The sequence below is a fragment of the Apodemus sylvaticus genome, chromosome 17, assembly GCF_947179515.1.
Source record: "Apodemus sylvaticus chromosome 17, mApoSyl1.1, whole genome shotgun sequence".
Lineage (NCBI taxonomy): Eukaryota > Metazoa > Chordata > Mammalia > Rodentia > Muridae > Apodemus > Apodemus sylvaticus.
The window spans coordinates 10,010,342-10,033,889 of record NC_067488.1 but is presented as its reverse complement, the minus strand read 5'-3'; positions in this window follow the sequence as shown (position 1 = coordinate 10,033,889).

Below are 23,548 nucleotides of genomic sequence, written 5' to 3'. Positions count from 1 at the left end.
AGAAAAATGTCCCTTCTCTTGAAATGTTGGTATTTAATTTTTTAATTTATTCTTCTCTTATACATTAGATCCTGACCACAGTTTCTCTTCCCTTCTCCCCTCTCAGTCACTCCACTTCCCATCCACTCTTCCTCAATTTCCCTTCACAAACGGGCAAACTTCTGGGGATCTCAACCAAAAAACAAGAGGCATTGAGACTAGGTTTTTAATGTTATAGTAAGGCTGGATGAGGCAATCCAACAGGGGGAAAAGGGTTCCAAAGACGGGCAAAAGTATCAGAGACAGCCCCAGCTCTCACTGATAGGACTCCACTAGAAAACCAAGTTACACAACTGTAACATATATGCGGAGGGCCTAGGTCAGACCCACACAGACTCCCTGATTGTCATTTCAGTCTCTAAGCTCCTCTAAGACCAGGTTAGTTGATTCTGTGGGATTTCGTGTGGTGTCCTTGATCCCTCTGGCTGTTACAATCCCTTCTCTTCCTCTTCCGCAGGCATACCCAGGCTCTACGTAGTATTAGGTTGGGGGGTCCCTGCATCTGTTTATATCAGTTGCTGGATGAAGCCTATCTGATAACATTTATGCTAGACCTCTGCTTAAAAGTTTAAGAATTATATGTATCAGTTTTTGCAGGTGATGCTTGATTCTATCTTAAGTCTCTTGATTATTCATCATCTGGTTTCTGGCTCTCCAGGCCCTGTCAGGAGTGACCTCTCTCCTATGTCATGGTTCTAAAGTTGGACCAGTCATTGCCTGACCACTCGCACAATTTCTATTCCACCTTTACCCTAGCACATCTTGAGAACACTACTCATGGCATTGTAGGTTAAGGTTTGCTACTGATTTGGTGTTCTGGTTCCTGCATTGGAAGTCTTGCCTGGTTACTGGAGATGGTGAATTCAAGATCTCTGTCCTGTATTATTAGGAGTCTTAGCTAGGGTCATATTAATAGATTCCTGGGAGTTTCTCTTGTATTGAATTTTAAAAATCCTGTCACTGAGTTACTTCCTGACTTTAACAATTTATGTTCCCAGATGAAAGACACACAAACAGACTTTATATTTTAATATGTCTTAAGCAGTACAATAGCTGGACAACTGCCTGTCCTCCATGCTGTTAGAATCCACTTTCCTACTAATAATTCAGAGTTTCTTTTTAATAATCTCTATGTTCCATCTTATCTGCAATTGACCAAATGGTCTTTTGGGTCTAGGTTACCTCACTCAGGAATGATATTTTCTAGTTCCATTCATTTTCTGTAAAATTCATGAAGTTGCCATTTTTTATTAGATATTTTCTTTATTTACATTTCAAATGTTACCCCCTTTCCTGGTTTCCCCTCCAAAAACACCCTATCCTCACTCTCCCCCTGTTCACCAACCCACCCACTCCCACTTCCCTGTCCTGGCATTCCCCTATACTGGGGTACTGAGCCATCTCAGAACCAAGGGCTCTCCTCCCTTTGATGTGCAACAAGGCCAGCCTCTGCTACATATACAGCTGTAGTCATTAGTCCCTTCATGTATACTCTTTGGTTAGTGGTTTAGTTCCTGGGAGCTCTGGGGGTACTGGTTGGCTCGTATTGTTCTTCCTGTGGGGCTGCAAGCTCCTTCCACTCCTTGGCTCTTTTCTCTAGCTCCTCCACTGGGAACCTTGGTCTCAGGCCAATGGTTGGCTGGGAGCACCCAGCTCTGTATTTAGCAGGTACTGACAAAGCCTCTCAGGAGACAGCTATATAAGGCTCCTGTCAACAAGTGCTCATTGGCATCCACAATAGTGTCTGACTTTGGAGCAGTCATTGGATGGTCTTTCCTTCAGTCTCTACTCCACACTTTATCTCTGTATCTCCTCCCATGGGTGTTTTATTATCCCTTCTAAGAAAGACCAAAGTATAATCCTTCTTCTTGAGCTTGTTTGGTCTGTGAGTTGTATCTTGGGTATTCCAAGCTTCTGGGCTAATATTCACTTATCAGTAAGTGCACTGTGTGTATTCTTTTGTGATTGGGTTTTGGAGGGGAAACCAGGAAAGAGGATGATATTTTCTAGTTTCATCCATTTGCCTAAGAATTTCATGAATTCATTGTTTTTAAGAGCTGGGTAGTATTTTGTTGTGTAAATGTATCACATTTCTGTATCCATTCCTCAGTTGAGGGACATCTGATTTCTTTCCAGCTTCTGACTATTATAAATAAGGTTGCTATGAACATAGTGGAGGAGTGTCCTTATTACATGTTGGAATCTTCTGGGTATATGCCCAGGAATGTTATATCCAGTAGTCCTTTGTCCAGTTTTCTGAGGAACCACCAGAGAGATTTTCAGAGTAGTTTTACCTGCTTGCAATCCCACCAGCAGTAGAGGTGTGTTCCTCTTTCTCCACATCTTCGCCAGTACCTACTGTCACCTGAGATTTTTGATCTTAGACATTCTGATTGTTGTGAGATGGAATCCCAGGGTTGTTTTGATTTGCATTTGCCTGATGACTAAGGATGTTGAATATTTCTTTAGGTGCTTCTAAACACCTTTAGGTGTTCCTCAGTTGAGAATTGTTTGTTTAGCTCTATACCCCATTTTTAATAGGGTCATTTGGTTCTATGGAGTCTAAGTTCTTGAGTTCTTTTTCATATTGGATATCAGATGAACAGTTGGTAAAGATCATCTCCCAATTTTTTTGGTTGCCATTTTGTCCTATTGACAGTGTCCTTTGCCTTACAGAAACTTTGTAATTTTAGGAGGTACCATTTGTCAATTCTTGATCTTAGAGTATAATCTATTGGTGTTTGGTTCAGGAAATTTTCCCTGTGCCCATGTGCTTGAGGCTCTTCCCCACTTTATTTTCTATTATTTTCAATGTTTCTGGTTTTATGTGGAGGACCTTGACCCACATGGACTTAAGCTTTGTACAAGGAGATAAGAATGGATGGATTTGCATTCTTCTACATGCTTACCTCCAGTTAAACTAACACCATTTGTTAAAAACCCTCTTTTTTCACTGGATGGTTTTAGCTCCTTTGTCAACGATCAAAGAACCATAGATGTGTGGGTTCATTTCTGGATCTTCAAATCAACTCCAGTGTTATGCATGAATATAACTGTACCAATACCATGCAGTTTTTATCACTATTACTCTGTAGTACAACTTGAGGTCTGAGAGGCTGATTGCCCGACAAGTTCTTTTATTGTTGAGAAGAGTTTTAGTTTTCCTGGGTTATTTGTTATTCCAGATGATGTCTTTCCATCTTCTGAGGTCTTCTTCAGTTTCTTTCAGAGACTTGAAGTTCTTGTCATTCAAATCTTTCACTTGTTTGGTTAGGGTCCCATCAAGATACTCGATATAGTTTGTGACTATTGTGAAGTGTGTCATTCCATAATTTCTTTCTCAGCCTGTTTATCCTTTTAGTATAGAAAGGCTACTGATTTGTTTGAGTTAATTTTATATCCAGACACTTTTCTGAAGTTGTTTATCAGCTGTAGGAGTTTTCTGGTGGAGTTTTTGGGGTTACTTAAGTAGACTATCCTATCGTATGTAAATAGTGATAGCTTGACTTCTTCCTTTCCAATTTGTATCCCTTTGACCTCTTTTTGTTGTCAAATTGCTCTAGCTATAACTTCAAGTACTATATTGAATAGACAGGGAGAGAGAAGGCAGGCTTGTCTACTCCCTGATTTTAGAGGGATTGTTTCAAGTTTCTCTCCTTTTGGTTTGATGATGGCTATTGGTTTGCTGTATATTCCTTTTACTATGTTTAGTTATGGGCATTGAGTTCCTCATCTTCCCAAGACTTTTTTTTTAATTAGATATATTCTTTATTTACATTTCAAATGTTGTCCCCTTTCCTGGTTCCGCCCTCCCCCAAAAATCCCATAAGCCATCTCCCCTTCCCCAATCAACCCTCCCCCGCTTCTCTGTCCTGGTATTCCTCTACACTATGGCATCAAGTCTTTCCAGAGCAGAGGGACTCTCCTCACTTTGGTGTCTAACAAACCATCCTCTGCTGCCTATGTGTCTGGAGCCATGCATAACTCAAGACTTTTAACATGAGGAGAGGCTGAATTTTAGCAAATGATTTTTCAGCATCTAATGAAATGACCATGTGATTTTATTTCTTTGCGTTTGTTTATGTAGTGAATTACATTGATGGATTTCTGTATATTGAACCATTCCTACATCACTGGGATGAAGACTACTTGATCATAGCGATGTCCAGAATTGAGGATTCTTCTTGGTAGATTTTTTCCTTTGATGAATATGAAGTGTCCTTTTTGATGACTTTTTGGTGAAAGTCAATTTTATCCAATATGAGAATGGCTCCTCCAGCTTGTTTCCTGGGACGATTTGTTTGGAAAATTGTTTCCCAGCCCTTTACTCTGAGGTAGTATTTGTGTTTGACACTGAGGTAAGTTTCTTGTATGCAGCAAAATGCTGGATCCTATTTATATATCCTGTTGTTTAGTCTTTGTCTTTTTATTGAGGAATTGAATCCATTGAAGAGATATTAAGGAATAGTGATTGTTGCTTCCTGTTATTTTTGATGTTATTTTTTATGTTTGTGTGGCTATTTTCTTTTGGGTTTGTTGAAAGATTACGTTCTTGCTTTTTCTAGGGTGTATCTTCCCTTCTTGTGTGGGTATTTTCCATCTATTATTCTTTTTAGGACTGGATTTGTGGAAAGATATTGTGTAAATTTGGTTTTGTCATGGAATATCTTGATTTCTGCATCCATGGTAATTGAGATTTTTGCTGGGTATAGTAGTCTGGGCTGGAATTTCTGTCTCTTATGGTCTGTATGAGATCTTCCCAGGATCTTCTAGCCTTCATAATCTCTGGTGAGAAGTCTGGTGTAATTCTGATAGGTCTGCCTTTATATATTACTTGACATCTTTCCCTTACTGCTTTAAGTACTTTCTTTGTTTAGTGTATTTGGTGTTTTTATTATTATGTGACAGGATGAAATTCTTTTTTGGTCCAATCTATTTGGAGTTCTGTAGGCTTCTTGAATGTTCATGGGCATCTCTTTCTTTAAGTTAGGAAAGCTTTCTTCTATAATTTTGTTGAAGATATTTACTGACCCTTTAAGCTGGAAATCTTTGTTCTCTTCTATACCTATAATCCTTAGGTTTGGTCTTCTCATTGTGTTCAGGAGTTCCTGCATGTTTTCGGTTAGAACCTTTTTGCATTTTGCATTGTCTTTGACTGTTGTGTCAATGCTTTCTATGGTATCTTCTGCACCTGAGATTATCTCTTCTATCTCTTGTATTCTGTTGTTGACACGTGCATCTATGACTCCTGATCTCTTTCCTAGGTTTTCTATCTCCAGAGTTGTGTTCCTTTGTGATTTCTTTATTGTTTCTACTTACATTTTTAGATCCTGGATTGTTTTGTTCAGTTCCTTCACTTGTTTTTGTTGTTGTTGTTGTTGTTTTGTGCGTGCGTGCGCGCATGTATATGAGTGTGTGTGTGGTGTGTGTGGTGTGGTGGTGGTGTGTGTGTGTGTCTGTGTGTCTATGTGTCTGTGTGTTTTCCTGTAGTTCTTTAAAGGATTTTTTGTTTCCTCTTTAAGGGCTTCTACCTGTTTACCCATATTCTCCTGTATTTCTTAAGGGAGTTATTTATGTCCTCCTTGAAGTCGTCTATTAGCATCATGAGATGTGATTTTTAAATCCAAATCTTGCTTTTCCAGTGTATTGAAGTATCCAAGACTTGCTGTTGTGGGAGAACTGGGTGTGGATGATACCATGTTGCCTTGGTTTCTGTTGGTAATGTTCTTACATTTGCCTTATCGCTGGTGTTAGATGGTCTTATTGTTTCTTACTCTGGCTTGTCCATCCTGCAAGCCTGTGTACCAGTACTTCTGGGAAACCAGTTCTCTCTGCTAGGACTTTAGGTATGGCACTGGATCAGCTCAGGGGTGCAGACAGAAACCTGAAGGATCCTATCTCCAGCTAATCCTTGGTTTTTGTCTCCTGGTGGCTCTGAGCAGGTCCCTCTTGGGTCAGGAATTTGAAGAGAAGTGATGGTCTAAACTGTGCATGCAGGTGAGAAGGCACTCCTGGGAGACCAGCTCTCGTGGTGACATTTGTGTATGTAGATCAGCTCTGGGCAGATGGAAATTGGAAGACTCCTGTCCCAAGCTGCCCCTGGGTTGTTGTGTCCTGAGGGTTCCATGTGGGTTTCTCTGAGCAGCAGGAGGTAGTCCTACCTGTCCTCCTAGGCCTGTCCACACTCCTGAGAGGCTTGCTATATCCCTGTGCCACCTGGCTATGGAGCCCTATGACAGAGGATGATCTCCAGCTGCAGATCAAATTTGCCATTTTAAATATCTGAGTAGTATTCCATTGTGTAAATAAGTGCTCCACATTTTCTGTATCAATTCTTCTGCTGAGGGACATCTAGATTGTTTCCAGCCTCTAGCTATTATAAATAAGGCTGCTATGAACATAATGGAGTATGTGTCATTTCTGTATGTTGAAGCTTCCTTTGGGTATATGTCCAGCAGTGGTATAGTTGGATCTTCAGGTAGAACTATTGACAAATTTCAGAAGAACTGTCAGATTAATTTCCAAAGTAATTATACCACCTTGCAATCCCACCAACAATGGAGGAGTATTCCTCTTTTTCCACATCCTCTCCAGCATCTACTGTTACCTGAGTTTTTGATCTTAGCCATTCTGATTGATACAAGGTAGAATCTCAGAGTTAATTGATTTGTATTTTCCTGATGACTAAGGATATTGACCATTTCTTTAGGTGCTTCTCAGTCAAATGTTTAACATCCTTAATAATCTGGGAAATGCAAATCAAAACAACCCTGAGATTCTATGACACACCAGTCAGAATGACTAAAATAAAAATCTCAGGTGACAGCAGATGCTGGCGAGGATGTGGAGAAAGAGGAACACTCCTCCATTGCTGGTGGGATTGCAAGCTGGTGCAACCACTGTGAAAATCAGTTTTGTGGTTCCTTAGAAAATTGGACATAGTGCTACCAGAGAACCCAGCTATACCACTCCTGGGCATATACCCAGAAGATGCTCCAACATATAATAAGGACATGTACTTCACTATGTTCATAGCAGCCTTATTTATAATAGCCAGAAGCTGGAAAGAACCTAGATGTTCCTCAACAGAGGAATGGATACAGAAAATATGGTACATTTACATAATGGAGTACTACTCAGTTATTAAAAATAATGAATTCATGAAATTCTTAGGCAATTGGATGGAACTAGAAAATGCCATCCTGAATGAGGTAACTCAATCACAAAAGAACACACATGGTATGCACTCATTGATAAGTAGATATTAACCCAGAAGCTTGGAATACCCAAGATACAGTTCACAGACCAAACAAAGCTCAAGAAGAAGGAAGACCATAGTATGGATACTCTGGTCCTTCTTAGAAGTAAGAATAAAATACCCATGGGAGGAGATACAGAGACCAAGTGTGGAACACATACTCAAGGAAAGACTACCCTATTAGGGGATCCATCCTATATATAGTCACCAAAACCAATCTTTCTATTCTTATGCCAATACTATGATGTTTTTATTACTATAGCTCTTTAGTAGAGCTTGAAATGGGGGATAGTGATATCTCCAGAAGTTCTTTTATTTTACAAGATAATTTTAGCTGTCCTGGCTTTTGTTTGTTAGTTTGTTTGTTTGTTGTTTATTTTTCAATATAAAGTTTACTATTGTACTTTCAAGCTCTGTAAAGGCTTGTTTTGGAATATTGATGGGAATTGCATTAAAATATAGATTGCTTTTGTTAAGATGGTCATTTTAACTAGGTTAACCAGACTGACCATGAGCTCATAAGAACTTTCTCTCTTCTGATAACTTCTTTTTTTTTTCCCTTAAGGACATGAAGTTATTGTAATACAGACCTTTCACTTGCTTGGTTTAAAATATTTTATATTATTTGTGACTACTGGAAAAGGTGCTGTTTCTATGATTTCTTCCTCAGCACATTTGTCATTTGTATATAGGAACATTAGTGATTGATTTTGTTGTTGTTGTTGTTGTTGTTGTTAATCTTATATCTAGCATTTAGTTTTATAAAATAAAAGAGTATTTTATTGAGTATTTTTGCACTAATGTTCATGAGCAAAATTATTTCTGTAATTTTCTTTGTTGATTCTTTGTGTGGTTTGTATAACAGGGCAACTGTGGCCTCATAAAATGAACTTGGCAATGATTCTTCTGTTTCTCTTTAGTGACATTATTTGAGGAGTATTGGAATTAGCTCTTTGAAAGTCTGATGTTTCACTAAAAACATCTAGATCTTGAATTTTTTTTTTGTTGGGAGGCTTTTAATGACTGCCTCTATTTCTTTAGGGATTATGGGTCTACTTAAGCTGTTTCCATGATCCTGATTTAATTTTTGTTAGTGTTATCAATCAAAACTTGTCCACTTCTTTTAGATTCTCCCATTTTGTGAGTTACAGGTTTTTGAGGCATAGCCTAATGATTCTTTGGATTTCCTTGGGTTCAGTTTTTTGTTTTTTTTTTGTTTTGTTTTGTTTATTCGATATATTTTTTATTTCCCTTTAAAATGATTTCCCCTTTTCTGGCTCCCCACTCCCCAAAAGTCCAATAATCCCTCTTCCCTCCCCCTATTCCTCAATCCACCCCTTCCCACTTCCCTGTTCTGATATTCCCCTATACTGCTGCACTGAGTCTTTCCAGAACCAGGGGCCACTCCTCCATTCTTCTTGGACATCATTTAATATGTGGATTATGTCTTGGGTATTCCAAGTTTCTAGGCTAATATCCACTTATCAGTGAGTGCATACCATGATTGATCTTTTGAGACTGGGTTGCCTCACTTAGTATGATGTTCTCCAGCTCCATCCATTTGTCTAAGAATTTCATGAATTCATTGTTTCTAATGGCTGAATAGTACTCCATTGTGTAAATATACCACATTTTTTTGTATCCATTCCTCTGTTGAGGGACACTTGGGTTCTTTCCAGCTTCTGGCTATTATAAATAGGGCTGCTATGACCATAGTGGAGCATGTGTCCTTATTGCATGCCAGGGAATCCTCTGGGTATATGCCCAGGAGTGGCATAGCAGGGTCCTCCAGAAGTGTCATGCCCAGATTTCTGAGGAACCGCCAGACTGATTTCCAAAGTGGTTGCACCATCTTGCAATCCTACTAGCAGTGGAGGAGTGTTCCTCTTTCTCCACATCCTCACCAACACCTGCTGTCTCCTGAGTTTTTAACCTTAGCCATTTTGACTGGTGTGAGGTGAAATCTCAGGGATATTTTGATTTGCATTTCCCTAATGATTAATGATGTTTAACATTTCTTAAGGTGCTTCTCAGCCATCCGAAGTTCTTCATGTGAAAATTCTTTGTTTAGCTCTGTACCCTACTTTTTAATAGGATTATTTGTTTCTCTGGGGTCTACCTTCTTGAGTTCTTTGTCTATATTAGATATTAGCCCTCTGTTCAGATTTAGGGTTGTGGAAGATCTTTTCCCAATCTGTTGGTTGACGGTTTGTCCTTTTGACAGTGCCCTTTGCCTTACAGAAACTTTGTAATTTTATGAGGTCCCATTTGTCAATCCTTGCTCTTAGAGCGTACACTATTGGTGTTCTGTTCAGGAACTTTTCCCCTGTGTATGCTGAGAAAATAAGTATACTGTTATGTTTAGGTAAAATGCTCTGTGGATATGTTAGGTCCATTTGAGTCATAAAATCTATTATCTCCATTATTTCTCTGTTTACTTTTAGTCTGGAAGACATGGACATTGGTCAAAAGGGGAGTGCTGAAGTCTTCCATTATTAATGTGTGGCATTCATTGTGTAATTTAAGCTTTAGTAATTTTTTAAACAAATTTGGGTGTCCTTGCATTTTGGACTTAGATATTCAGAATTTAGGTGTCATCTAGGTGGATTTTTTTCATTAATGTCTATGAAGTACCTCTTACTATCTCTTTTTATTAATTTTGGTTGGAAATATCTTTTGTTAGATATTAGAATGGCTACACCAGCTTGCTTTTTGTGTCCATTTTCTTGGAAATTCTTTTTTTCCAATGTTTTACACTGATATTAATGTCTATCTTTGATGCTGAGGTGTATTCCTTATAATTAGCCAAAGAATGGATCCTGTTTTCATATCCATTTTGTTATTCTGCATCATTTTATTGGAGAATTGAGTCCATTGATATTGGGATATAGGAATTACCAATGATAGTTAATTCTTGTTGTTTAGATGGTGGTAAAAATAGTCTGTCCGTCTGTCTGTCTGTCTGTATGTCTCTCTCTCTCTCTCTCTCTCTCTCTCTCTCTCTCTCTCTCTCTCTCTCTGTGTGTGTGTGTGTGTGTGTGTGCACGTGTGCACACATGCACATGCATATGTACACTTCCCTTCTTTTGTTTTTGCTGGTATGAGATTATTTCTTGTGCTTTCATGGATGCAGCTAGCCCCCTTGGGATAGAGTTTTCCTTCTGGTATCTTCTATAGGGCTTAATGTATAGATAAATATTATTTAAGTTGACATTGTTATGGAATATCTTGTTTTCCCAATCTACAGTTATTGAAATGGTGTTGGACCTATTAATCTAGCCTCGCGTCCATGGTCTGTAAGATACTGTAAGACATCTGTCCAGGCCCTTCTGGGTTTTAGAGTCTCTGTTTAGAGTGTGAGTGTAATTCTAAAATGTTTACCTTTATATGTTCTTTAGGTTAGAATATTTTTCTTCTGCCATATTGTTTAAAAATATTTTCTGCTGCTTTGAGCTGGAATTCTTCTCTTTCTTTCATTCCTACTATACTTAGATGTGTTTGTTTCTTACTGTCCCAGATTTCCTGGATGTTTTGCCTCAGGAATATTTTTAGATTCAATATTGTCTTTGGCTGATGTATCAGTTTGTTTCTATAGTATCTTCTCAGCCTGAGATTCTCTTTTCTATTTCTTGTATTCTGTTGGTGATGCTTGTTCATTTACCTAGATTTTCATCTCCAGTATTTCCTCCATTTGGGTCTTATTTATTGCTTTTATTTACATTTTCCATCTTGAACAGTTTTATTCATTTCCTTCAACTGTTTGCAGTTTTTGGTGGGAAGAGAGACTTTCTTTAAGGGATATATTTATTTCCTCCCACTGTTTGTATGTCTTTTCCTTGATTTCTCTAAGTGATTCTTTTTTTTTCCTCTTAAAACACTTCTATCACCTTCATAAAACTGATTTTAAGCACTTTTCATAAGCCGGAGCTGTCTAGGACTTCCTATAGTTGGATAGCTAGAATCTCATGGTGCCATTTTGTCCTGACTATTGATTGTGGTCTTATATGGGTTTAGAATAATTGTAGGTTTATGATTATTTATGAATTGGTCTTTGTTGAATGGAAAATTTCCCCTTGGTTCTTCTTTCATTCTGATCTTATGTCCTGAGTGGCCTGTGCTTCTGGTGACCAGCATATCCTATGTCCAATAGTATGTCTTTGCTGGTGTTTTGCTGGCCTGTGTGACCTCTGGGGTTCTGGGTACTGGTGTAGCCTCTAGTGCAGCAGTAGGCTTCTGTCAAAATTGTGGGCAGGGATATGCAAATGAGAAGAAAATGTGTTGTTGAGGAAGCTGGACGTGCTCTTCTAACATTGCATTTATATATCTTTTGAATCACTGTGAGCATGTAAACATGCTATATTATTTGAAACACGTGACTCTTTTCCTTAATCTAATGTGTTCCATAAACTATTGTGTTTGAAATAAAATCCAGAAGTTGACCATACCCCCTCTCTCCATCCCTTCCCTTTCCATATTCTATTGGTTTAGGCAGGCTTTAATTGATGCACATGCACAAACACTGCTGTTCTAAATTTATCAAGGCTTGTCCTCATCACTAACACAGCTATTATGTGCCACTCTACCTGTTATTTAATACTTCAACTGACTCCCTTTGCCAAATTACTTCCTTTTTCACTTTTGGGATAGAGGCAGTAATGCCCTTGTTTTTTGTTTTTTGTTTTTTTGTTTTTTTTTTGTTTTGTTTTGTTTTTTTTACTGAACATTCTTACTAAGATCCTACTTTGTGTGCCCACTATTGTTCCAACAGCTAAGAATCACAATGCCTGCCAACTCAGTCTTCATTCTTTAAAATGTGATTTACTTATCTTTATTTTATGTGTACAGGTGGTTTGCTTTCAAGTTTGTATGACTTGCATGCCTACTAGATGCCTGGGAAGGTAAGAAGAGGACATTGAATCCCCTTTGATTATAGTTATGCTGGTACTATGAACCAAACCTGGATCTTCTACAAGATGAGCATGTTTTCATAACTGCTGAGCCCTCTCTCCATCTACCAGCTATGTATATTTATTGTGATCTATCTCATCTAGGCTCTCAGTTCTAAAATAATTCTTGATGATTCCAAAATTCCATTCTTTGATTCCTTGGTATGTATTTTTAGTCCACTTATATACAAGCAACTCTCCCTCAACATGTACCTCATAAAATGCTCAAATTTGTCCTTCTCCTCACACCCTGTATGCTTTCTGCAAGTATCAGTCCAATTTTCCCTTTACAGTAAGCCATGTCATCATTTCCAATTAGTGTTCTCTCTCTCTCTCTCTCTCTCTCTCTCTCTCTCTCTCTCTCTCTCTCTCTCTCTCTCTCTCTCTGTGTGTGTGTGTGTGTGTGTGTGTGTGTGTGCCTGTATCTGCCTCCTACCTGTGGAATAGAATATGAGCTCTCCAGTACTGCTCCAATGCCATGTCTGCTCCCTTGCTACCATAATCCACCCCATCATGATCATTGAATTATCCTGAAACCTTAACTCCATCCAAGAATCTTTCTTCCAAAAGTTGTCTTCTACATGTTATTCTACCACAGCAATAGAAGAGTAACTGAAACAAGCTACTCTCACAGACATCTTTAAAACTGTACCCCACCAATGTCTAACATGCTTCTGAGTCAGTCAGTTTGACAACCAACATCATACTACATCATCTCACTTCTAAGTAGTGGAAGTAGGTCAATGTCAAAGGATACATAATTACAGTTAGGAAGAATAGACACAGGGGTTCTATGAAGCATAGAAACTATATAGTTAATAATGATAGAATCTAATTGTGAGAACTATAGGCTTGATAAAATTACTATTATTATGGTAATGTTAAGTATATGAATTACTTTTATCACCATCCTGGGTTTTACCATTCCAGAAAGTGTATATATACCAGAATTTCATGTTATACAGAAGTAAATTCATTATCTATCAATATAAAAATGTCATTAAACTCAGTCTTGAAACTTATTACATTTCCCTTTTTAACAAATACTATTATAAAATAATTTAGTTTTCTATTTTTCTGGATAAAGCAGATGGCTATTGGTTAAATACATATGAAAACTAAAATTAAGCTTTCATGAGTTCAACTAAAACCTCCATCTTTACAACCTAAGACCTGAGCAAGACACAGAATCTCTGATTCTGTTTGTATTCATACTTTCTTAAAGCTTTATTATAGCACTGGAATAAAATAAAGACAATGTACTTAAAGTTATTCATAAGGAATACATTATGATACATTATAATATACTAAATACACCCTCTTTTAATACTGAATGTCATTTTGAATTGTTACTTTTGTTTATATGCATAAAATGTGCTACATAGCAGTCATTGATTCATCCACAAAAACAGTCTGATAAAACAGACATCTCATTAAATAAAGTGCAATGTAAAATGTTCTAAAGGCAGATGTTCAATTAATGTTTAATAACTGCTTTAGCAAGGGACTGAGTGTCCCTTCCTAGAAATGCCAGTTTAATGTTTTCCTTTATTACATTTTAATAAACATTTACAATTTACATGTATTTATCACATGTAAATATCTATCACAATATATTTCATTTATATCTGTGGCTAGCATGGGGGAAGGAAATATAGTATGAAAATGAACACTCAAATCTTCAAATGACACCATGGTTTAGTGCTTAGAAAGGGAAAACAGAGGGTTTTAAAACAGAAAACTCTTCAGTGACTTTTTTTTGATAAGTATCCAGTTCATCAATAGCAGCACATTTGAACTGTTACATAAAGAAGTACAATTAGCACAAAATGAAAAAAACAAAAACCATAAGATTTCTAAATCCTCTACTTTATTCCCCTGAATTTCCAGTAAGCAATTAAATAGGAGATAAGGCACAAGTTCAAAATACCACCCAGTTATTTTTTTTCCAATTTCAAGAAAAATAGACATCATTAAATTTAAGCCTAAAAATATTATACTCACTTATCATCATCCAACATTACTTAAAAATAATAGTTGACTATCCAAATAGAGTTTCATTTATTTTAGGCACTCACAACCAGAAGAATGACTTTAAATAGTTTCTTCATCAATGATAAATTCATCTTGAGAGAAATACGGCCACCTTGGGGAAAGTCATAGACCTAACCACTTTTGGTTGCAGAAACACTTGAAATTATTTTCTGTTCTTAAATTTCTAAATAAACTTTTGTTAAAATAAATATTAAGAACATTTTTAAATTAGATTTAAATAAATCCACTGGAGCCTAAGATTACAGTTTTCAGTAACCCACTAATCAACTCTCCGATTTTCATGGTAATAAAGTTACTGGCAAGGTTTTGTAGAGTGGTTGAAAGCCTCAGCCACAAAATTCTGTTTGTAAGCATACATTATCACATTAGGGGTACACTGTTTTGACTTTTTTTTTCGAGGGGGGGAATTCCATTGAAGTTTTGATCTTTAACTGATCTGATTAATATGTTTTGCTAGTAGTGATTTTTTTTTTAAGTAACTCATTGAAAACTTTTGGTTCTGAAAAGACTCATAGAAACATTTTCTATTTCAAATTACAGATTCTGTAGCTCTGCAGTAGGCAAGGACAGCATCAGGGCATATGAAGTCTTCTCCTACACATCAACAAAAGGCTAGCTGGAGGGAAGAGATAGAAGGTCAGAGTCCCCTGCTAAGCTCTCTGTTCAACAGGAAACTCCCTCTAACTACAGAATGTTAACCTTGAAGGTGCTCATGCTGGGTACCCTGCAGGGTAGTGGGCTAGCCTGCCCTCAGAGGTGCTCATTCTGGGTATCCTGCAGGTCAATAGGTTAGCCTGCCCTCACAGGTACTCCTGATGGGTTCCCTGCAGGTTAGTAAGCTAACCTGCTCTCAGAAGTGCACATACTGGGTACCCTGCAGGTCAATAGGCTAGCCTGCCCTCAGAGGTGCTCATGCTGTGTATCCTGCAGGTTAGTAGGCTAACCTGCTCTCAGGGGTAATCATCCTGGGTACCTTGCAGGTCAGTAGGCTAGCCTGGCCTCTACCTGTTAGTTTTGCTATCTCCCTGACTTTGTTGCCTACTTGCAGGCTATTCACTACCTTGAGTCCTGCTTCCATGCTGTGTGAAGAAAAATCAATTGATCAACTCTGAAATAAGCAAAAGAACAAAACACAGAAGCTATTCTTCTCTTAACCTTACAAAAAGTAGGTTTCTAGATGTGTATAGATAAGTGTGTAATTTATAGGGCTAAACAGCTGTCCATTTGCACACTAAAGAAGAACTAAAAATAAAAATTAAAAAAAATTAAAGAATAAAATCTTCCGGGGAGTTGAACATTCTGCTTGACCAAAACAGAAATAAATAAAATTTATGTATTTACTACCTTTCATTGAAGATTCCAATGAGTAAAGGGGATAAATGATAACAAGAGTCCCCACTCTTCTAAATCCCCAGTTTATTAATTTTACAGCATAACAAAACACACTCTTCTATACAGAGTAAGACAACAAAGCTGTTCTCTCAGAGCACAGAGCAAATCTCCCCTCTCTCCAGCCTTTATTGTTTCTGATCCTATAGAAATCTCTCACTAGTTGACAAGCATCTTCAGGTTTCTTTACCTAGAATCCTTTACACAACTCCTTTATCCTTCTCTTGAAGTCCAGACGTTTAATATTCCTTATCCTCATTCTTATTACCTTTCTCTTCCTCTTTCGCACAGGTTGGAAATGCTTCTGAGGGGTGAGGAGCACAAAAAACAAACTATGTAGACTCAAATATTATACTCAACTATTAATGTTGAGTTTAAAAATTGTGGTTTTGGAAGCATTCTAGCATATAGCATTCTTCAACTCAATTAACACAGAACTTCCTAGAATAAAGGGCACAGTCACTGGTGGATAAAGCAAGGCAATACAAAATACAAATACAAAGGCAAAAAATACATTTTTCTCAGTAGCAATTTGATATTTACTTTCTAGCTCCGTGTCCTGAGTATGTTCTTCTGAATATTTGCAAACACACCACAAAGGGAAGTGATGCACCACAGAACTAGGATTTTGTAGTTCTTTGGGCTTTAGTTCTAACTTTAGTAATTGTTTTTCTTCCTCCTGTGTCTGCCATCTCTAGTTCTACAGGAGATTTCTTGTATTCAGCTCTTGTCATTTGCTATTTTTCTGTTTACAAGTGCCACTCTCTAGGGGCATTTGCTTTTCTCAATACTTTAGGCTCTACATTCAATCATCATTTCAGCTCTGATTTATTTTTTTAACTTCACCCAACATTGCCTATTTCAAATATCCCAACTGAGAATTCTGAGCAAGGTAAATTGGCTCTTGAAGCATATGGGATTATTGGTTAATATGCTAACCGGCTTTGCCAGAAGCTAAACCTAGTCCTCCCTGAAGTTCATATTTGACTTTTATGGATTCACTATATAAAATGACCAGCCCCAGTTGCCCTTTCCACAGTTGTCTGTGATTACTTTCCTCTTAGCAGATTAGGCAAGACATGCAAAACTATCACAATCAATGGGATCTTTGCAATAATACAGGCTCTTTCTTTGTTGAATGCAATAGTGTGGTAGTCCACAGTCCCATCTCAGTGTACCCCTCCACTGATTCCTGTGAGTGTGGCTCCTAAAGATGCAGAGTTCTCCTGTCCATGGAACTAACTGCCTTAACCCATAGCACTCCACACATTCAACAATTATCTCTTTTTCCTACTTAATTTTCTCAGTTATATTTCTCCTTATAGGAAATATCATCCAAGGTTTTGTGTTCTCCTTATAGGAAATATAATCCAAGAAACCGTTCAGTAACCCATGCTTCCATTTTGACTTTCTTGGACATAAGTAACTATCTGCCTGTATTTGATAATAGTAATACTTACTTAACATGTATATTTCCAAGTCCAGACCATAGTCTCTATTTTGATAACAATCACAGTATCATTCAAAAGGTAATGCATAACAGCAAGTATCATCTAACAAAAGAGAAATCTACCACACACAAAAATAACTCTTGTGAGGAAATTAAGTAAACCATAACTAGCTCAACAATTGACTTACACTAACCACATACTTTAAAAGAATTTCCAGGACATTGGGTTTTGAACTGCCTATAGTTGGAAATAAAATAAAAACATTCTTAAGTTAAATCTATAAGACAGCAGGATAGGAATATTTTCCATCTAGAAACAGTAGGCATGGTAGTAAAGGGAACCAAAATAGAAACTGACCTTTTGTAACTAACAGAATCTGGTATGGCATGTAAATTCAACTTAAAACTAAATCATTCTTCAAAGATTGATAACTAGATATAAAACATGCTTTAGTATGTTTTGTACCTAGTAGATCCCAGTTAAAAGTATTTTTTTCAGAACAAAAATTAGAAGTTCAATGTTCCTTCTTATTCTATAACTTTTAAATAATTACTATATTAAAGGACACTGAATTCTTTATTTAAAACCATCAAAAGCTATATGTCAATGTGATACTATTGTCAGTTTACTTTATATCATTAGCACTACTACTTCTAAAACCTCTAAAACTGTTTTCTTTTACTATTTGGTTAGCACAGTATTAATTTGGCTTCTTTATAATAACTATTAAAATGATCAAATTCTCAATATCTCTGCTGGTTTCTTATGAAATATAGAAAAATACTGGCATTTTCCGATAATATTCATCTTTCTGCCCTGTTCCCCGCTCTGTACCTCTTATTTAAATATAAAAACTTTAAATTCTACTCATTGCTTTTCTCTATTGGACTCATTATAATCATAGCTACATGCCAGGTCATTTGCAACTAATAAAGAAAAATCTTTTCTCAAACAGTAAAATCAATATGACAAAAAGAAATACCATAGCCCATCCATATTCTAAAACACAGAACATGCACATAATTGAGGAATGCATTTATTATGCAAATTCTACATTGGTCTTTGCAAAACTGAAGATTCAATGTTTACTAAACATCCTTTCAGTTGAATATAGAAAATTGATCTACTTCTCCACAACTCCACCTTATTTTCTAAATGAGATTCTGTAAACCTGAAAGGTTGTTGTTCTATCTTGCAGTGAAGATTCTAAGTGGAAGTCCAGTTTCGTCAATAAGAAGGATTTGTGAAAGATCCTGAAGTTGAAAATAACTTGAAAGCCAATGAATTATTTCATTCCTGTTTTCTGTGGGCATGTCAAGAGAACATATTCTGCTTAGGTTCCTTCCTGCTACTCCTCTACTTCTGGAATCCATGAGGTAAACAGACTTTTCCCCCTCTTGATCCCACCTCCATCATATTCTGCCTTACCACTGACTCTAACTCAACAGAACCAAAACTGAACTCAAAATTATGACTCTACAAGCCAAGATACAGCTTTGAGTTTCAGCTTGAAGAGCTTTGGTCACAGCTTCACCCAATGGTAATCTCAGTCCTTTAACTCTGGCAGTGGGAGGCGGGTCTTCAAATCAGCAATCCGCCCAAGTTGTGAGTGTTGTTCTTGAGAGATCTGTCTGTCTTCAAATCAGCAATCCGCCCAAGTTGTGAGTGTTGTTCTTGAGAGATCTGTCTAGAGAGACAATCTATCCTTATTTTAGGACTTTTTCTGATTCAAACAGCAAAGATTTCTGATACTGTATTCTTAGGAAAGAACAGCTTAGCCTGGGGTCAATCAGAAATTTTAAGTTGGAAATTAGAAATCATTTAAAAAATAAAACAGCAGTCATCGAAGATCTAATTTTGTTGTAGCCTGCTGTGTCTGCTGGAGAGGCAATAACTGATTAATCGTACTGATAGGGAGGGCAGCAGGGAGTAGAGAGTTGATCCTTTGAAGTTAAGGCAGGAGTACACAGTCTAATGGGTCCCTGGTTAGGGAAATGGTTTCCAGATAGTCTGAGGAAAAGGCAACTAAATCAAAGAAGAAACTTCTCCTAAGATAAAGATCAAAGTTCCCTGATCATCACTGAGAGCTCAGTGTGCCAGGGCTGGGCAGCTAGTCCATACTAAGCTAGAGCTGGTGGACCAATGAGAGTGAAGCTGGGACATTGATGACCTGGAAGGAAGGTGACCATCCAGAACTCTCCTGTCAACTGTGCTACAAACTGGTTACATAAGGTGTCCAAAGCATTGGACACTTTCCTTAGTCTCTGAGTCTCAATTGGCATGATTTTAAAATATACATGTTCACACTCTACATGAAAGGGCTTTTTATTAGAAATAATGTGTGCAAAGTCTCTATGGTACAACATGCTGTGTGTTCAATACTCCTTACCTACATCCTCAGCTTTTAATTTCATACCCAACACAGCCTTTAAAATAAACACAGAACCAGAAAGAATGAAATACGAGAGTTGAAATATAGGAATGCGAAAAGATAAATAGCTAGAAATAGATCCAGGAGGACTAAGGCTGCCTCATAAGCCCTGGGACATGGGGGAAAGGAAATATTTTCCTGTGGTGAGAAGAAAAGAAATAAAGTGGTCTGGGGCCATGTGGGATCCCAGCCACGCCCTCCTGCTGTTTTAACATCAGATGACTAGGCCACTCAGCAACTGGAGAGTGTTCAACAGTTCCTATTATAATTCTTTTTTCACTCAAACGTTACCAATAATTTTCCCTTTGAGTTTTTCTGTAGCTCAAATTGTTTCTTTAGTGTACCCTTTGGAGGAAGTATGTATTTGTTACTAGAATGCAAGGAAGTAGAAGAGACACAAAATAAAAAAAATGCCTTCCATAAAAGTTAGCCATGCCATGGAAGAGAGAAACCACATGGGGCCCCATACCTACACAGAGAATGAGAGGTAGCGACCCTGAGTGCACTGTGTGTGTGCACATGTGTGTGTGCATATATGTGTATGTAAATTGGACCATCAATTCAAAAGGAAGTAGGGTAAAAAAAGAAAGCATATTTGAGGTAAAAAGAAGTAGTAAAAATGATATAATTACATTTTACTTTTTGAAAACTAAAGCTTTTTAAAGCCCTCTTAGATTGCCCATGCTATTAACTAAAACTTAGCTACTTTTGTCATTGAAATTCACCATGGGAAAGGGTGCAGTGAAGGATTTTATCCTTCTAATGGCCTGAATATAGAAAGCACTATCATGCTTTATAATGTGAACTTCCTGGGTAAGCCAGCAAATCTCTGTGCTTATTTTTGCCAACATGACTTGATGTGTACCATGTTTACAACCTGAATAGAGACCCAACTAATAAAGCAAAATACTGCAGCTAATAAAGCATGACGACAACTAATTCACTGAGTTTAATCTGTCAAGCCATTGGTCAGTTGGATGCATGAAAACACCACAATGATTCTACCATGTAAATCAAGCTTGTTTGTATATAGACAGATCTTCTATTTCCTAGAAAATTTAATTTCCATCTTTCTAAAACCCATGTCAAAATGGTATAATATATGCATCCTTATTATAAGCTCTTTAAATATGGATTCAACTAGAGGTCTAGAATGGCTAGTCATGTTCAATGAAGTTTAATCTCCATCCAGTGACATTCATTTCTAAGAAGTTGACATTAATTGGACACAAGGAAGTCTGAACAGTAAAACTGTCTGGAGCTTGGCTCAGAACTCCAGGGTTCTCTGGGAAACCATGACATCTGGACACTTGAGCTGATACCAGCAGACAACACAATGAAATGGACATAATGTGGAGGCTGGTTTACATTAGAATACCATTCCACAAGTTTTCAACAGATTGAGAAGCAGACAATTGGGTACCCAGGGTGAACTACATGGTCTTGAGAACCCACCTGGTTATGGCCTCTCTAGATCTGCGACCTCCTTGTGACAACAGGGAGGGATTACAAAAGTTCTTCTACGTATACATGCTATATTACACTCATTGCTTTAATATCCATCTAACAATAACCTAAGGAAGACATGCTTTACTTGGGCTTACAACTTGAAGGTCTAGTCCATGGTGGCATCACAGTCATTGCTGCAGAAATATGGCATCACAGTCACCTTGTGACTTCAGTCAAGAAGCAGAAGAAATGCTCGTACCCAACTTCCTTTCTTTGTGTTCAGCTGGAAAACCCAGCCCAAGAGGTGCCTCCTTTATTCATGGTCAGTCTTCCCTCACCAGGAAACAGTTAAAGATGATGTTTAAATATCCAGGAGATTCTAAATTAAATTAGATCAGTGATGGAGATTAACCATCAAGATGCCAGTCAGCCTTGTCTCGAATCCTATGGTGCTCCAAAAATTTTTGAAAAATTGACTTTAACTCATCTCTGCTAAAACAATGCCCTCTCCTTTCCTCAATTCAAGGGTTCTCGCTTACCAACCAACATGATGCTGGATTTATCCCCACTCCCCTAGAAATCATATCTCTATGGATAAAAATAGTTTTGCAAGAGTCCTGAAGCATTTGGGAGTCCCCATTTTAAGCAACAATGGCCCTTTTTTGTCTCCCAGAGTTTCTCCCTTGAGCTTCTACTAGGGTTCAGGTAGCTAGTATATCTGAGGTGGCACTTACACTGTCCCTGTAAAAAGTGGCCACAGTAAGAGAGATCATGTGGGTAGCAGTGCAATTATTTCTTGCTTAAAATATAAACTCTTGTGCTTGAAGTCAGGTCCCTGGCAACAACTACTTTCCCTACAAAAATGCCAAAAATGCCAGCATGATAGCACTTCTATTGAGTATGATTATTTTGATTGATTATGACATGATGATGAGTGGTTATTATGATTGCTTTATTTAGTTTAATTGTTGCTCTTTTTCACTTTGTGGAATGCTGCAGGATATTTGATCACACAATGAACCCTGAGACTGTGTTATTTACTGTAAAAAAATAAAAACAAAACAAAACAAAACAAAACAAAAAAACTGTTTCTAGCTGTGGTGTGTAATCAGCCCTAGTACAGAGCTTTAATGCAAGAGCTTTCACTTATTGTAAGGAGGATTAAATAAAGTCAACCATAGATCAAGAGACAGAGCAAGCATCCAGTTAACAGGAGTGAACCTAGGAAAAAACATGGAGAGTATGAGGAAGTCAGGGGGACAGACAGAGAGATAGACAGGAAGGATAAGGGAAGGACACAGAGTTTGAAGAGTTTTGAGACAGTGTGGTGAGGATGACAGACCTTTTCAGGAGAGGGTGTCAGTGGAGGAAGGACAGTTGGGTACTTCTCTGCCTCTCTGAGCTAGCAGGCTTTCACTCCAGCATCTGTCTTCTGAGCCTTTATTTGGAAAATCAAACAACGATTGAGGTTTTGCTAAAAACAGCACCAGCAGATGCAGTACAAATTCCACTATCAAACTACTTCCCTAAACCTTTTATATTTTGTTTGTTTGCAATAGGGATTTCCTTCACTGTGCCCTCTGACCTCGACCTTGTGACCTTTGGCTTGACTAATGATGCTTCTTTTATGACCCTCCATTTGCCTAGTCACTCCCTCATCAGCTTTCTTGCTTGATCTTCTTGTCTATTCTGAAATATATGTTGTATCTTAATTCTAGATTAAAACTTCAAAAGTATACTGATTCCAGCCTGCACAACAATTTTACTTCAATATCAGGCCCATAAATAGTTCAAACACATCTGTTGTAACAATGAAAATATAGTTTAATCTGAGATCAAAGAGGAAATGATAGAATTACTCTATATTTGGTGTTTACAGCATCCCAGGTACCACAGTAGGTACTTTGTTTGCCAAAAAATGGTATAAAATGAAGGATAAGAGCATCTGTTTAATATTAGCTAATAGGTATGAGCCTCAGTGTGGGTATTTATTAGATTGGAAATTAGAACAAATGACTATGAAAAGATTTTCAATTTTTTTCTTTAAAACAAAAGTGCAATTATTATGTACCCTAGAGCTATTTTAAAAATTAACTGAGATAACATATTTAAAAGTGTTAGCCACATGGTGCTTTTAAACAAGAAATGCCATACAGTTATATTAACTTTTTAAAAACAATTATTCGCATATGCATGTGTGTATATGCACGGACACAAACACATACCACAATGTATATGTGAAATTGGAGGACAGCTTAAAGAGTCTGTTCTCTCTAACTGCCACACAGGTTTCATGGATTAACCTAGACTGTCAAGCTTAGAAGCAAATGGTTTAACCCATGGCCCTATCTCATGAGCTCACTCTATTCTTACTGATGGCAGTTTTTAATCTTCATTGATTGGGACTATCATTCAACTCTATGATACAGAAGAAATCTAAGAAAATATGAATAATTTGCTCACTGACTGCACAGGCATAAATTGGCTACCAAAGGTTTTCTTTCTGGTCTGGTTGCAAGACCTGAGTTCT